Source organism: Bos indicus x Bos taurus, chromosome 8, assembly GCF_003369695.1.
Source record: "Bos indicus x Bos taurus breed Angus x Brahman F1 hybrid chromosome 8, Bos_hybrid_MaternalHap_v2.0, whole genome shotgun sequence".
In the NCBI taxonomy this organism is placed as follows: Eukaryota; Metazoa; Chordata; class Mammalia; order Artiodactyla; family Bovidae; genus Bos; species Bos indicus x Bos taurus.
This window is the reverse complement of record NC_040083.1, coordinates 65,222,983-65,240,041: the sequence shown is the minus strand read 5'-3', so window position 1 is coordinate 65,240,041 and position 17,059 is coordinate 65,222,983. Positions and strand designations below refer to the sequence as shown.

The following is a 17,059-nucleotide window of genomic DNA, read 5'->3' as shown; positions in this document are numbered from 1 at the left end:
GAGAAGACCAGATACGACTTTTGCATCTCAAAGTTATAGGAACGTTCTCCTTGCATGACTTTGTTTCCCAATTTGTGTAATAGTTACAAGCCTGCTAAGATAAGTAGGAAAGGTTTGGGGAGTGGTATCTATTAGAAAGTCAATCAACTTCTTCCCTACTGTCAAAGTTACCCAGGACTCTTTCGGGGAAATTGAAACAGGATGCCTCAAGCCCAAGGGAGTCCTCTGGCCTCTTTCTGTCCTAGAGCTGAAATAAGCAGCTCTAGGACAAAATCACCTTTTCCTTTTATTAGTAACAAACTGTATTTCCAGTCTTCATACCTTCTTTTCTGAAAACATACTATTTTTCTTAAGCCACCATGAACTGTCTTTAACATTAGCAGTCCCTGATTGGAAAATCCTAAAACTTCTAGAAACATGCAACTTTCCAAAGCACAATTTCTTTTCTTAAGATGCTGCAAGACATGTGTCTAATGAAGCCAAACACCTCTCTCACAAGAAAAACGGAATAGGTACATTTAGACCTGTTTAGCAATTAATGTTCCAATGTTCCATCACATTTGAAATGACATGGGTACTCAGTAGATTACTATTTTTTAACTTAATTTAGTTTCAAGTTACCAAAATTTGAAGGGACTATTCTAAATGGACTTTTCCAAAACATAATTATTCCCACGAAAGTGTGAAAGTGTTAGTTGCTCAGTCATGTCCAATTCTTTGGGACCCCATGAACTATATAGCCTGCCAGACTCCTCTCTGTCCATGGGATTCCACAGGCAAGAACACTGAAATGTGTATCCATTCCCTTCTCCAGGGTATCTTTCTGACCCAGGGATGGAACCCGGGTCTCCTGCATTGCAGGAGGATTCTTTTTCATCTGAGCGACCAGGGAAGCCCAATTATTCCCATCAGTTCAGTTCAGTTCAGTCGCTCAGTCATGTCCGCCTCTTTGCGACCCCATGAACCACAGCATGCCAGGCCTCCCTATCCGTCACCAACTCCTGGAGTCTACTCAAACTTACGTCCATCGAGTTGGTGATGCCATCCAGCCATCTCATCCTCTGTCATCCCCTTCTCCTCCTGCCCCCAATCCCTCCCAGCATCAGGGTCTTTTCCAATAAGTCAACTCTAAACATAAGGTGGCCAAAATACTGGAGTTTCAGCTTTAGCATCAGTCCTTCCAGTGAACACCCAGGACTGATCTCCTTTAGGATGGACTGGTTGGACCTCCTTGCAGTCCAAGGGACTCTCAAGAGTCTTTCCCAACATCACAGTTCAAAAGCATCAATTGTTCAGCGCTCAGCTTTCTTCACAGTTCAACTCTCACATCCATACATGACCACTGGAAAAACCATAGCCTTGACTAGATGGACCTTTGTTGGCAAAGTAATGTCTCTGGTTTTTAATATGCCGTTTAGGTTGGTCATAACTTTCCTTCCAAGGAGTAAGCGTCTTTTAATTTCATGGCTGCAATCACCATCTGCAGTGATTTGGGAGCCCAGAAAAATAAAGTCTGACATTTTCCACTGTTTCCCCATCTATTTCGCATGAAGTGATGGGACCAGATGCCATGATCTTCGTTTTCTGAATGTTGAGCTTTAAGCCAACTTTTTCACTCTCCTCTTTCACTTTCATCAAGAGGCTTTTGAGTTCCTCTTCACTTTCTGCCATAAGGGTGGTATCATCTGCATATCTGAGGTTATTGATATTTCTCCCGGCAATCTTGATTCCAGCTTGTGCTTCTTCCAGCCCAGCATTTCTCATAATGTACTCTGCATATAAGTTAAATAAGCAGTGTAACAATATACAGCCCTGACATACTCCTTTTCTATTTGGAACCAGTCTGTTGTTCCACGTCCAGTTCTAACTGTTGCTTCCTGACCTGCATATAGGTTTCTCAAGAGACAGATCAAAGTTTACTTAAAACTGCTATCTCAGTCATATTTACTTAAAAGTTTAATCATATCAAATTATTTTTCTCAGTGACAGATTTTACAATAAAAACAGTATGCACTTATTGATTTCCAGTAACGCTAGGTGCAAGAAAAGTATTGTACTTAATTTTTATAATACAGAGAAGTCTGTATTAATTAAACCCAGAAACTTAAGCCAGACAAGTTAATTTTTACAGCACCAGAGACCTGATTGTTTTCCTGCTTGAATTTTAAAAAGTCTTCCCCCACCCCTCATTTTGGGGGATCACAGATGGATCAGGTATTTTCCTCAGAGTCCTGGCAGAATAGGCTTCCCAGGTGGTGCTAGTGGTAAAGATCCCACCTTCCAATGAGGGAGACATGAGAGATACAGACTCAATCCCTGGGTCCAGAAGATCCCCTGGAGTAGGAAATGGCAACCCACTACAGTATTCTTGCCTGGAGAATCCCATGGACAAAGGAGCCTGGCAGCAGAATAGTTACACTGCAAAGGCAGAGGGGAGAGATGAAGGCTCCTCTTTTCTTTTTTTGTTCTTTAAACTCCCACTAAGTTGACTCAGTGGGTAAAGAATCTGCCTGCAATGCAGGAGACACAGAAGATGCGAGTTTGATCCCTGTGTTGGGACGATCCTCCGGAAAAGGAAAAACCAACCCACCCTAGTATTCTTGCTTGGAAAACCCCATGCATAGAGGAGCCTGGTGGGCTACAGTCCAAACGGTCACAAGAAGGCAGACATGACTAAGCTCACAGGCAAGTGACCCAAGGCCAGAGTGTCAAACAGTTTGGGTTGCATTTGTATTTCAATGCATAGGTGCTCCACCATGCCCACAATGTCAGCAGAGACTTGCAGGAGCAGTTGGACAGACAAACCTAAATAAACAAAGATACCAATGACAGAAACTTAAAGACACAAACAAGAAGTATTCAGGATGAAGGGGATGGGAGTGCAGGTATAGGACTAAGGGAGAGCTAAAGGGAGGAGGGACAGAAAAGACTGAAAAAAGAGAAAGGGACAGAAAGAGATTGCAGTTTCAACCGCCCCCTGTGTGTGTCTATTCAGGCACCAACCTGTGTGCTTCCAGAAAGGGCCAGTTAAGGAGGGAGCACCCTGTGCACTGTCCACTGGGGTGATCAAGCCTGGAAACCAGCCAGTTGTATGTTGACTGTGGGACTCTAACCACAGGTGGGACTCACCCATGTGTACACCAGTATATGGGAATCCACTGCAGCACTTCAGCAAATGGTCCCACATCCCAGTCTGTCTCAAAATTGTGGGAAATATAAGAGATATACAGAAAACAAATTGCAAACTGGAAAATGTAATCCCAACTGTATTAATAATCACATACTGTGAATAGATTAAACATTCAAAATTAAAGACAAAGATTGATAGATCATATTTAAAAGAACAAAGTCCTTATCAATGTCAACTCTGTGATGTGGAGGAAAGAAAGAAAGGGAGAGAGAGAGAGGAAAGAAGGGAGGAATGGAAAAAGAAAGAGAAAAGAAGATAGGAGAGAAATAAAGGAATCCAACTTTAAATGGAAAAATTAGAACCTTTAGTGCAGAAGAGATGATCCTATATGTTAAAAAACCCCAGTGAACCCACCAAAGCAATGTAAAACAAGACAAAACAGACTAGGATGAATAAACAAGTGCAGGAAGTTCATAGGAAGCAATAGTTTTTGTAAAATAAATTGCATTTATGTATTCTAGGTACAAAAATTTGAAAAGAGAATTGACAAAATAATTTCATTCATAATAGCATGGAAAAGAATAAAATACTAGCAATAAACATAATAAAGAAGTGCAAGATCTGTACACTGAAAACTATAAAATATTGCTGATAGAAATTAAAGGTCTATACAAAGAGAGAACTAGTTCTTGTTCATGGATCAGGAGATTTCATATTATGAAGAAAGCAACTCCTCAAATTGGTCTATAAATTCAATGCAGTCCCAGTGAAAATTCTAGCAGGCTTTTTTTGGGTAGAATTTGACAGCTGATCCTAAAATTCATAGGGAAATTCAAAGGATGTAAAATAGCCTAAACAATTTGGCAATAGAATAAAGCTGGAGAACTTTCATTACCTGATTTCAAATTTTACCATAATACATACTAATCGAGACAGTGGACTTCTGGCACAGGAAAGCAATACAGTTCAATGGCACAGAATTGAGAGTCCAGGAATAGAACCTTACTTTTTGTTATGAATTGATTTTCAACAAATGCTCTAAAACAATTCAATACGAGAAAGAGTAATTTCTGTTTTTAACCAAGAAAAGGTGCTGGTACAAATGGATATCCACAAGAAAGATGAAAAACAAAGAAACGGAAACCTACTATATCTGGTAGGTAAAAATGAACTAAAACTTGATCATGGTTTCAAATATAGGAAATAACCATTACAATTTCTCAGAGAAAACATAGGAGAAAATCTTCATGATCTCTTAGATGTAACATGCAAAGCATGAGTTATACAAGAAAAAATATTAAATTAGACTTCATTAAATATCAGTGAAGGCAGAGTCCAGGTAGCCCTGTCATTTTGACTAGGCCACTGGACGCCTGGCCTTGGTTTTCCCATCTGTGAAGTGGTGTGACCCTCCTTGTTGCGACACATGGGGTCTCTATTGTAGGTGGCAGCAGAGTCTCCACAGTGTGCGGGAAGCCCAAGGTGATGGGGAGGATCTACGTTGGCCGGGACTTGGAGGCTGGCCAGTGGCCGTGGCAGGCCAGTCTGTGATCCCAGGGCTTGCACATCTGTGGAGCTGTCCTCATTAATTCCAGCTGGCTTCTTTCCACTGCCCACTGCTTTCTCAAATGAGTCTATAGCCTAGGCTTCCAGCACAGGTGCTGGCAGGGGAGGAGGATGCAGGGGAAGAGGAGACAAGGGGGATGGTGTCCCACATTAGCTCCTCTGGGCAGTCTGTGGCCTTCAGAGACATGTTCCTGCCTTTGGCCTGGGTACCCTCCACTTGGACTGTCCTCTCCACTCACCTGTCCAGATCCTCCTCATGCTCTGCCCTCGGCCCCTGTGTCCGTTCCCCAACACAGGTGTGCCTCAGGAGAGCGGCAGTGTCAGTCCTCGCTGCCATGTGGTGTGGACCCATCTCCGATCACAGCTCCTTCTCAGTGTCCCCTTATTTCCAGGTGTCAGACTCTAGGCAGGGGCCTGGGACCGCATGTATGACCAGCAGCTGGGCAGTTCTTATTACTCCTGTGAAACTGTGTGCCCAGGAGGAGTCATGGTCACTGGCGTGCATGCAGGTAGCCATGGTGCCAGGCTGCATAAGGGGGAGGTGGGCTCCCTGGGAGAGTGACAGGGCTGATCAGGAGTCTAATTCACCTAGCCTTCTGAGGCTGGCTTTGTTACAGACTTCTGAACAGATGAGGATGGGTCACCAGGGAGTTCAGGCACCACAGTCCAGGTCTGGGTACAAGAGCTTTGAGAGCTCAGAGTCTGTCAGCACCCACTCTGTGCCATGCTCCGTGCAAGCTGCCCTGTGGCATCAGGGTGAAGTGGCAAATCCTACTTCACCATATCTCCATCCTGTCAGAAGAGAAAGCCCAGCATGGGTCAGAAGGGCAGAGCACATGGAGTGGGGGTGGGAGGGTCAGGAGAAGGGCTGTGGAGAAGGAGTGCCTGCTGGAGGGCAAGGACTGGGTGAGGGGAACATGAGAGAGGGTCTCCAAGGAGATGAGGTGTGAAGAAAGATTGAAGGCTGGAGGAGAAGGGGATGACAGAGGATGAGATGTTTGGATGGCATCACCAATTCAATGGACATGAGTTTGAGTAAACTCTGGGAGTTGGTGATGGAGAGGGAGGCCTGGCGTGCTGCAGCCCATGGGGTCGTAAACAGTTGGACACAACTGAGCACCTGAACTGAACTGAACTAGTTTCAGCACCTGTGCTGGGGAAACAAGGCGAGGTTCCATTTCCTGCACCCAGTTGCTCATTTATTTAACAAATATTTTGTAAATCTTTGTAACTGAGTGGAGAAGCAGGACTTGGGCAGGGAGGTGTTTAAAGAAAAGGGATGGTCAGGAAGAGTGTGGGGCCAGAAGGTGGGTTGTATGGGGTCTCTATAAGGGTAAAGTGAGAGATAGAACTGACCCAGAATGCCTGCTGTGTACAATCAAAAGGCCTTCATTTGATGATCCCACTGAGGACATTTCCAGAGCAAGGATTCATTGCTTTTGCAATTCTAGTTACTAATGGAGAAGCCAGCCACATGTCTGAAACTGTAAATAGGATATCAATTCGCCTCAAGAAAGAAGGCCTCCTGAACATTCAAAACGGATGGACAGAAGCTGTAGGGCATCACAAGGAGTGGAAGGGTCCACAGGGGTGTGGGCAGTTAGATGAGGATGCAGGGAAAGAGCTTGTCCCCACTTGGAGATGATGGTGAGGGTGAGCCTTTCCTTCTCCAGGAAATCCTAAGCCCTAGGGAACTATCGGGTTCTGTTAGGAAGCACCCAGCTGTACCAGCATACCCAGCACACCTGGGACGTGTCTGTGACTTGGATTATCACACACCCAGACTTCAAGAAGTTATATCCCTTTGGGATTGACATTGCCATATTGCAGCTGCTCTTTCCTGTGAACTTCACCTCCTACATCATCCCTGCCTGCCTCCCAGTCCCTAGCATGAAGGTCTCCAATAACTCATCCTGCTGGATAACTGGCTGGGGGATGCTCAATGAAGAAAGTGCAAGGTTATGGGGGACTTGGGGGGGATGAGAGGAGGAGGAGGAAGGGGAGAAGGACAGAGGAGCAAAGAAGGGAGGTATGTCTCTACCTGAGGGGTCTCCAGGCAAAGGTCCTCTTGGCCCAGTATACTTCATTTCCAGAGGACTGGACCATTCTAGTTCTAGTTCTTAAAGTGTGTGATTCTAAGGCTTTGGTGTTCCCTAAGTGTAAAGCTCTGAAGTTTGTGAATCTGACTTTCGAGTCAAGAATCTGAGTTCTTGAAGTCTTTCTGGTTCTTGATTCCAAGGTTTAAATCAACCATAGATCTGAGATGACTTGATCTAACTCAAAGGTCATGTTGAGGCATGACTCCTTCCAGGTCACTGATAAACTCTCTGATTTCCCAGTGCCATAGGAGGTGCTTGGGAAAAGTGGAAAGAAAACTCAAATATGATCTCTGACCTCTGAGTCTGCCTGATCAATTTAGAATGATTACTACTTAAGAGGGTTTCACTCTCCAGACCTCACTTTGATTTTCTCCCAGCTCAGGTCATCTATCTAATTTGTAGACTTGTTAGGCAAACTGAGTAACAGGAAAAAATTGTATTTTTTAAGATTGAAAGAGGAGAAATCTAGGCCAAAAGTTATGAATAACTTATAAGCAAGAGTCTTCATTAAGGAAAGGAGTGTTTAAGACTTGGTGAAATGATTGTGGTGCAAAATTATGGAGGGAAAGAATATTTATTTGTAATTGTTTGTAGGGTCATAATTTGGTGTGATGTTCTACAGAGGTGTTATAGGCATTTTGAATAGATTCTGTCTTCATTGGGTGGGATGTTCCAGCATCCATGGTCCTTGCTTATTAGTGTGTCAGTAACACTCAGTGATTATAGGACAAACAACCAGGTCTCCAGAATTCTTACAGCATGCACGCACATACAACACACCCAAACACACACAATACATGTATACCACACTTAACACACACGCACACACACACACACACACACAGACTGGTTCCTCCTGAGCACAGGGACCCTGTCTTTCTGTTTCAGTATCCGAGGCCATGCCCCAGGCAGGGCCTGGCACCTGGTAGGTATCCCACTGCTGCCCCCGGGTCCTTCTTCCCTGGACCTCCAGACTGGTCTCAGCTCCCACCCTGTGTGCTCTATGTTACCCTCCATGTAGCTGTCTGAGTATTTGCTTTAAAGCAGGAGTCATGCCAGTTCCCTGCTCATCACCCCCAGTGCCTTCTCATTTCTACTTAAAATAAGGTCGCAACTCCCTGCCTTGCCTCTCAGGCCCCCTCCTCTCTCTCATCTCCCGCTGCATCCCTCACCCACACCACCCCAGCCAGCAGGCCTCCTTCCTGCCTTGACGATGCCAAGGCGGTTCCCACCTCAGGTCTCCACCTTGACTATCTCCCTGGACTCATTTGCTTTTCCAACTAAGCTCATCATGCCTTGTTTCATAACATATACAGCTTGGCTACTCCTCTGAGCAGTTTTACTTGATCATGTGAGCTAAAACAGGCTACCCCTAATAGCACATCTTGTTTTATTTCCTTTACACCACTTATTAGTTCTAAAATAATGCTACTTATTTCATTTAACCTCTTTTTCCCAACTAAAAATGTTAGTATCATTAGCTAAAAGATAGTTAACATGAAGACAGAGGAATAAATGAGTAAACTGGATGAAGAATAAATGAGTGATAGGGTGAGAGGATGGATGGGGGAAGGTGGGAGGACGAGTGGGTGGAAGGGAAGATGGTTGGGCGGATGGGTGAAAGGATGGTGGGCAGAGAGATGGAGTGAGTGGGTCTATTGATGGAGGGAAGAATGGAGAGATGGGTGAAAAGATGAGTGTATAGGCAGACGGATGGAACGGTGAGTGGGCCAAGGGGACATGAGGGAAGATAGGTAGTAGGATGGAGGAACAGGTGGATGGAAAGCAAGGTTAGTGATAGACAAAAGGTGAGTGGATGGGATGGTTTGTGAAAGGATAGATGTTTGTGAAAGGGTGAATGGTTGCTAAGCACCAGCGAGTGGCAGGTGTTGGAGGGATTTGCCATTTTCCTTTGTGAAATAGTGTGTCTGTTATTATAAAAGAGGTAGAGGGAATAGGATGAGTTTGGAAAAGTTTGAGAAACAGGGGAGGGCTTATTAGGCAAGATAGAAGTCTGAAACAAGGATGAAAGCTCAGCTGTGTGGAGAAAACCCCACATTGAAATGCTATGCTGACCGATAAGGCAGAGCTCTGTAGCTCGGCTACAGCAACCTTCCCTGATTTCCTACTTATCTTCAGAGCACCTCTGCTTGAACCCTTCCATCTCCAGGAAGGAATGTGAGCTTCGTTGAGAACAAGTTCTATGAACTGTTATACAGAGATGGAAAAGGCAAGAACTGCTCTGTCCATGTAACATGCTGTGTGCTGGGGACTTCTCCACAGGAAAGTCCATCTGCCAAGTGAGTAAGGCGCTTTCTGTTTTTCCCTCGCCTGTTCTCAGGGCCTCGGTTTCTCTGGGGAGGGGCTGTGCTGCCTCTGCTCTCTTTGTGGAGCCCCTGGGACTTCCCATTTCCTCCTCCATGCGCCTTCCTGGGCTCCATCCCTTGGCAGTGTCCGCCAGGCCAACCCCCCTTCCTAACTCCCTTGCACGTGAGGGCATCTACAGCATCTATTCTTGAAGTATATTTTAAAGGTTCTACTGAAGTGTAACATACATACAAAAGAATATATCCATGCTCTTTTCATCAGTTGGATGAATTTTCACATAGTGAGGCAACATGTGATCAATACCCCAGAGGCCCCACTCACATCTCCTTCCGGTCACCAACACCCAACAGAAACCGCCATCTTCACCTTCAGTACCTTAGATTAGATTCTGAATGTTCCATAAGTAGAATTTATTTCCAGTTGTCAACTTTTTTGTCTTAACATTGTATTTGTGAGATTCATCCATACTGCTGCCTGTAGTTGTAGTGTGTTCAGTCTCCTTGCTCTGCAGGACTCTCCTGTGTGCATTGAATTCTATGATTAGTTACACTCTTAATGGGTATTTTAGTACTCCAAGTTTTTCATTTCATTTCACTTCCAAATGTTTTATCTTCTATTTCACAGAATCCCTTGAGTAGTACTGTTGGAGGAAAAGGTATGCATGTGTTCAGCTTTGGCAGATATTACCAAATGTCTTCAAAGTGGTTCACCATTTCCACTCATTGAAGCAGTGGATGAGAGTTTATATTCTCACCAATACTTAGCACTTTCCATCGTTTTTCATTTTAATAGCTTAATGTAGTTTGATTTTCTTGATGACCAATTAAATATACTTTCACATATTTATTGTCATTGGATATCTTTTTCCGTAAAGTTTCTTTTCAAGAATTTTCCCCCTCTTATTTTTCTATTGGGTGTTCTGTCTCTTCCTTTAGGGGCTCTGTATGTATTTTATATATTCCAGATATTAGTCTACTATAGGATATCTGTGTGTGTGTGTATTTTTTTGCGTTTGTTCCTTTGTTTTCTTTTGGCTGTGTTGGGTGGGCACTAGTTGGGCACTCAGGCTCCTCGTTTCTGCGTGTGGGCCTCTCTTAGTTGTAGCATGAGAGCTCCAGAGCACTTGAGCTCGGTATTTGCAGCACATGGACTTAGTTGGCCTGTGGCGTGTGGGATAGCAGTTCCCTGACCAGGGATCCAACCAGTGTCCTCTGTGTTGGAAGGCAGATTTGTAACCACCACCAACCATCCAACCGTGGGACTTTGAATTCTGATGCTTTCTTTACACTCTCTGTTTTCCCCTGTTTTATAGGTGAGCAAACAGGTCCCAAAGAGGGTAAGTGACTACCCTAAAATAAGGCAGCACAGCCTGAGCCCCTGTGTCCACTCTTACACCCCACACTGGGCCCACATCTGCTCTTATACCTCTCCCTGAGCCCACGTCCACTCTTCCACAGACCCAGTTTCCACACCAGTCTCTGCAGGCTGCCAGCTCGTCCACACCGGGACAGCCTTTGTGCCTCCACAGACCTGGCCCCTGGTGTTGTTCATGCTTGGGGCCCTGAGACAGGCCCTGTGGTGATCCACCAAGCCCCTCAGCTCCAGCTGTGTGTCTCAGGACCCAGCCTGCTCACTGGAACCTTCCTCCCCACCCGTCCCCCAGCCCCCTCAGGTCTCAATTGTCCCTTCTTGGCTTCCCTGTCCACCAGCTAAGACCCCCACAATCCAAGCTTGAAAAGCCAAATAAAAACAAATGAAAGACTCATCCTGATCCTGTCTTTGGGCCCTATTGCTCCTCCTGATCCTCAGCACTCACCCCTTCTCTTGAGGTCTGTCGTCTGATTCCCCGGACAAGGAAACAGGAAACGGCAGGGCCATTACAGCAGGAGGAGGCAGGGATGGGGACACTGAAGGAGTCCAGCTGAGGAGAGAAGGGCATCTTTCTACCATGGGAATGCACAGGACTCAGAGGAAGAACATCAGTCAGCTCCAGCTGCAGTAACAAATATCACAGGCAATGTGGCTTAGACAACAGGAGTTTATCACAGTTCCAGGGCCCAGAAGCCTGAGGCCTCTCACCTTGGCTTATAGACGCCATCTCTGCCCTGCGTCCTCACAGTGTTTTCCCTCTGTGTGTTTGGGTCCACATTTCCCCTTCTTATAAGGACACCATTTGCATTGGATTAGGACCCATCCTAGTGGCCTCATTTTAACTTGATTATCTCTTTAAAAGCTCTACTTCAAATAAAGTCACATTTGGGGACTGCTCTGGTTGTACAGTGGTTAAGACACCAGGCTTCCTCTGCAGGGGGCATGGGTTCAGTCTCTTGTTGAAGAGCCAAGAACCCACATGCTGGACTGCGCAGACAACAGAAAGTCACATTCTGAAGTTCTGGAGGTTAGGACTCAACATAAGAATTTTCTGTGTTAGTTGCCCAGTCATATCTGACTCTTTGTGACCCCATGGAGTATATAGCCTGCAGGCTCCTCTGTCCATGGAATTCTCCAGGCAAGACTACTGGAGTAGGTTTACATTCCCTTCTCCAGGGGATCTTCCCAACCCCAGGACCAAACCTGGGTGTCCCGCATTGCAGGCAGATTCTTTACCACCTCAGCCAAAGAACTGGGGTTGGGGGTGTCAGAATCCAGCCCGTAATAGGAAGTAAGACATATTGTCAGGTGTCTGTACTGCAGGGGAGTAAGAATCTTTCTCAAAGTAAAGAAGCAACATTCCCTGGGTTTGGAGAAGGGATGACCTACTCCCTATAGAGGTAAGGGGATGTTCCCTGCATGGGGAACTGGACTGAAGTACATGACCCAGGCCATGAGGAAGGGGGTTCCTGCATACAGCACAGGAGGCTCTTGCATGTGGGGGATCTGGCACACTGAGTGGGAGACAGAGCGAGGAGACCCTTGCCAGGCTGTGAGCTGAGGTCCTGTCTGGCAGTCCTCACACCTCTGCCCCTAGAATTGACTCCCAGCAATTCCTCACCCACCCCCATGTCCTCTCACTCACCCCCATGATCCTCACCCACCCTATGATCCCTCTCAGACACCACAGATCCCTCACCCACTCCATGTTCCCTCACAGACCCCATTATCCTTCACCTACTGCCATGGTCCCTCACCTACCCCCATGGTCCCAAACTCACTGCCCACCTTCCTGGCCCTCAACCCCACATGAAACTGCCCCCTTCTGGCTAGGGCCCCAGGCCAGCCGGTCCCAAGTATCCACACACCTTCAGCAGTAGGAGCCTAGTGTCTTCTTTCTCCTTAGCTGACTCAGGACTTAGTGGCCTGGCAATAAGTCTTGAAGCAATGTTATCATCATCCTTCCTGCCAGTCTACCTGACCCAGAGTCATTGTGTAACCAGCAGCATCCCAGGAGGCCTCAGAATGCACCCACCCCAGACTTCAGGACACAGGATAATATGGTAAATTTCCCCTTTAGCCCATGTCCAATATGGACTAGATGCTATTCAAAAGATTCAGGCCAAGTTCTTTCCAATCCTGGCATTGCCCATATATCCTGGACTCCCACTGACAGATGACCGCAAATGGACTCACATGCACTCTCACTGTCCCATGTCTGGAGCCAGGAACGTGCACAGGAACTCACACAGGAACTCCCTCCCCAAGATGAGCTTGGAAGGCCTCAAGAAAGTGTCTTCCCAGCGTCCACACATTTCCACAGTCCCTGCCTTTGGCCATCCCTCTGGCTGGAGTTCTACCACTGAGGTACCACCACCAGCTTCAGCCCTTAAGGGCCCAGCAGTCTCTGGAAGGGTGAAGACTAACTTTCCCTCCCTTGGTGGTGAACTCTGGTATGGGTCCTCAGGCAAGATTGCTCAGGGCCCTGGAGTCAGGGAGCTTCTGAGACACCATGTGGTCCACACACATTCTCCAGAAGATCAGGGGAGCTCAGGCAGTTCAGCTGCACTAGTAACCACTCCACTGGTCCTAAGTTCTTATTTTCCTCCCAACCCCAGCGGCCTCAGTGGCTGTGCCCTGGCGGCCAGGCCTTCCTACATCTTATTTCTGGAGGTAGGTGTTTTTCTGCCCCTCCTAGTTGTCCTTAGACCTCTAACCAGGGGATTCCAACACATACCATATCCGCATAACAGATGGACCGAATGTCTGCTCCAGGGCAGCCAGTTCCCCATTGCCTGAAACTGACTTAGTGCTCAGCATTATTATCTTGGTTTAGCTGCTTTTAAAAGATAAACTGAAGCCTAGCAGGGTTAAGTAGTTTTTCAGAGGTGACTTCAGAAGGAATTAGTGGGAACAGGAATTCAAATCTTGATCTTTCTTACAGACCTTGAATATCTTTGTTCTTCGTGCTCCTGCAGACTATACTCAGATGCCTGTTACCCTGTGTTCACTTTCCTGGAGTAAACAGCCAGGGATGCAATTGCTGGACCATATGGTAAGTATATATTTAGTTTTTTTTAAAGAAATAGACAAACTGCTTTCAGTTTGACTGTATCATTTTACAGTTCCATTAGCAACATTATGAGATACCTTATTCTTGGCATACTCACTAACAATAAAGTTAGTTTTCATTTTAGCTGTTCTAAATCAACATGTGATTATTCTCATTGTGTTCCTAATTTGAGTTTCATTAAAGACCAGGAGTTTTGAACATCTTTTCATGAATTACTTGTCAAACAGATGTCCTCTTTTGGTGAAATGTCTCTTTATAACTTTTCCCCATTTTCTAATTGAATTGTTCATATTTTTATTGAATTTTGATAGTTTTTTATATACTCTAAGACTTTTGTCAGATGTGTGACTTGCAAATAATTTCTCCAGACTTGTAGCTTCTTCTCATCCTTAACAGTCTTTCATGTAGGAAAATATTGAATTTTTGTAAAATCCAATTTTCTCTTTTTTAATCAATAATGTTTTTGCTCTCAATGTGTAAAAAGCCTTCACCAAGCCCTAGGACCCAAAGATTTTCTCCTGTTTTCTTAAAAGTGTTTCAAAATTTGAAATTTTACATTTAAATTTATGTTCCATTTTGAGTTAATTTTAATATTCTTTAAAAACTCTATTCCTTTTCCATTATATTGCTTTTTAACATTTGTAAAAATTTAAGAGCGGTTGAGTCCCTTGGGACACAAGTTTTTCTTTCTGCTTAAAAAGTTTTTTGCTCCTGGTGAAAAAAAAAAAATTAACGAAAGAAAAAAAAGTGCCTCAAAAGGGCAGAGTTGTATGAAGACTTAAGTGGCCATATTGAAAAAGAAAGATAGAGAATTGGGAATTCAGAACTCAGGTTCTTTCCTCTTCTTTGTTACAGTTGTGTAGGAAATTGTCCTTAACTCATGCCCAGTTCCTCATGATTTCTAACTTTTTTCCCAACTCTGAATCTGAAAGATTTCAATGATACATATATTGGATACTTTCAGAGGGTTTTACCAGTCACTGGAAGGGAATGGCTTGTCCATCTGCATATTTTCCAGGCCTTTAGTGCTCTTCAGTACAAAAATATCTTCTTATATGCACCTAACTTTTTATTTTTTATTCTCTGGGTTAGCTACTCTGTGCACGCTCCCTTGACATTAGTTGAGAAGATGAGGTGAGAGCAATTTAAGGAAAATCACAGTAAACTTTATTTAGAAAACAAAAACAGAACAGCAATCAAACTGTTAAGGGTTGAAGAAATTAACAACTTGGAGACATTTCTCAGTATTTGAGCTTTTCTCATGGGAAAAGATAAAATTATTTTTAACCAATAACTTCACACTAGAGGAATGGGGAGGTAAAATATTGTACCCTGGCACTCCAGAAAGGCAGGCTTTCTTGTTGATTCTTTTCCCCTTGTCCTGTCAATAAATTGTTAAAAAATTCTTATTCATGGCTCTGAGTAGAGTTTGAATGAACCTTCCCAGGACCACTGATATAAAAATTGAATTTTTGAAAAAATTATTCCATCTCATGTCTGCAATCATTTTGTACTCCATCAAAATCTTAGACCACAGAGGAAGATACAATTAAATTAGTCCAGAAGTAATTTGGGGAGACAGGCAACAGAAGGGAGTAGCAGAAGTCCTTTGGACCATGATCTCTAACTATTCATGCAGATAGGAGGGGGGCAGGTATTGTTTGCTGAGGAAAAAATCCATGGTTATGGATCACAGACCTCAGATGACTGATTGTATTGTACTGAAGCATGGAACATTAGAAGTACAGTGGGATCCCATGCTTATGTCTTGTAGAGTTTTCAATCTGTGTGCTTGGAGGCTCTCAGTATTGTTAGATACCAGGGGTTTTAAGGGATATCCTGTGAAGTAGAAATGGTACTAATTTTGGAATTGATCTCTAAGAGAATCTGATGATTGAGTCTTCTTTGTAAAGTATTACTAACCCAAATCAATAAGTTGATTCTGCTACTATTTCTTTTTTTTTTTAGGCAGCTTAAATTCTCCAATATATAATATAAATGGAAGGGAGCATAAAACTATTCCCATGCTGCTGCTATGTCAACTGAAACTGACCCAGATTTTCAAGTTTTGGTCAAAGTTATTGATATAACAAACACCTTGCAAGGAAACATCTGAGAATCAACATTTACTGAAGAACCTCCATGAAGTAAATAAATAATAAGAAAAAATACTCTTAGTAGAGTGAGTGCATTTGGAGAGTGTAGGAATGGAGTCAGCAGACAGTATCTCAGAGCATTTCCCAGATCTGAAATTCTTTGCTAGAATTGTTCTTTAATGGAAACTTTTGGCCTACTAGGGAAAAGGACCTACTGGTCTTTGACAGACATAAATAAGAATCAAGGAACTGCAGTCCAAGGGCATGAAAAGGCATGAAAGGGCATGAAAACACTTTCCCAATTTACGGATGGAGGTCTCCAAAACTTTTGTATCTAAGTGCGTGGATTTCACGTGTGCAATGTAAAAATCACCGGTGTGCAGCTCACAAGAGCTGATTTTAAGAAGAGAGTGCTATGAAGCTTCCCAGTGAGAAGCCACGGACATAGAAGCTCCTCAGCGTGTCCGAACCCTCAACTTCTGTCCCCTCCTGCAGCGACCTCCTCGGACAGTTGTCTGTGTGCCCAGTGCTGCACGCATGCGCACGCCCACTGTGGGCAGGCTGACGGCCATTATTCAAGAGCTGCTCCCAGCTTCTGTTAAGGTTGTCTGCTCAGGAAGACAGGAAATCTAGCTGAAATACAGAGGGCGGAGCCCAACAGCCAACCTGGCTGCGTGGACAGAGGTGCCACTCAGGGCTGTCTCTAGAATCAATTACAGAAACTTTGAGGTAAGGGAGACGCAGACTTTTCAACCCTCAGGTGTCGCATTCTGTGTTGGTGTTTCACCCTCGGGTTACTTGTGCCCTGGTCAGTGTAGGGAGACTCCTCTATAGCGCTCAGTTCCCTTGCAGTGATTACACCAGGGTTATTGGCACCTCTGGGGAGCAGGTTGCAAGAATGCTTCCCCGACTGCAGGGCCTGTAGTGGAGGGTAAATCGTGAGAGCAGTTTAACAGGTGCCATTCTAGTCCGTGTCTTCTGAGGAGTATAAAAGCTAAAGGGAATTTCCTCCACTTGAAGGCGCTCATCGCAAGAAGTAGTGCAGGTCATTGGAAAATGAGTGGAAAGTGAGTGAAGATCTAATATACATTCTCATAGTTTCACAGGTCTTCGTATTTAACGTGAAAATACCAGTCAACACATATGTTCAAAGGGCAGTCTTGTCCATGATGAAGTAGCAGACATCTATTTGTAGTCTGATGTCAAATCATGATTGATTTGCAAGCATAGATGGGGTTTGTATGTAATTAATTGGTTAGTGGGAGTTTGATAGCTTGTCCAATGTGCAGGTTGGTTTTCTTTGTGGATATTTGTGATTAAGGGGAATTCATGCCTCTAATTTTGTGAGAGTGTGTAAGGGTGAGTGTTGTATTTGGAGGGTGTTGAGATTGTAACA

General features: G+C 44.5%; 1 pseudogene; it reads left to right on the top strand.

The window, feature by feature from the left end:
* Positions 1-4,251: 4,251 nt before the first annotated feature.
* LOC113897460 lies at positions 4,252-10,705 on the top strand (annotated as a pseudogene).
* The last annotated feature ends 6,354 nt before the right edge of the window (positions 10,706-17,059 follow it).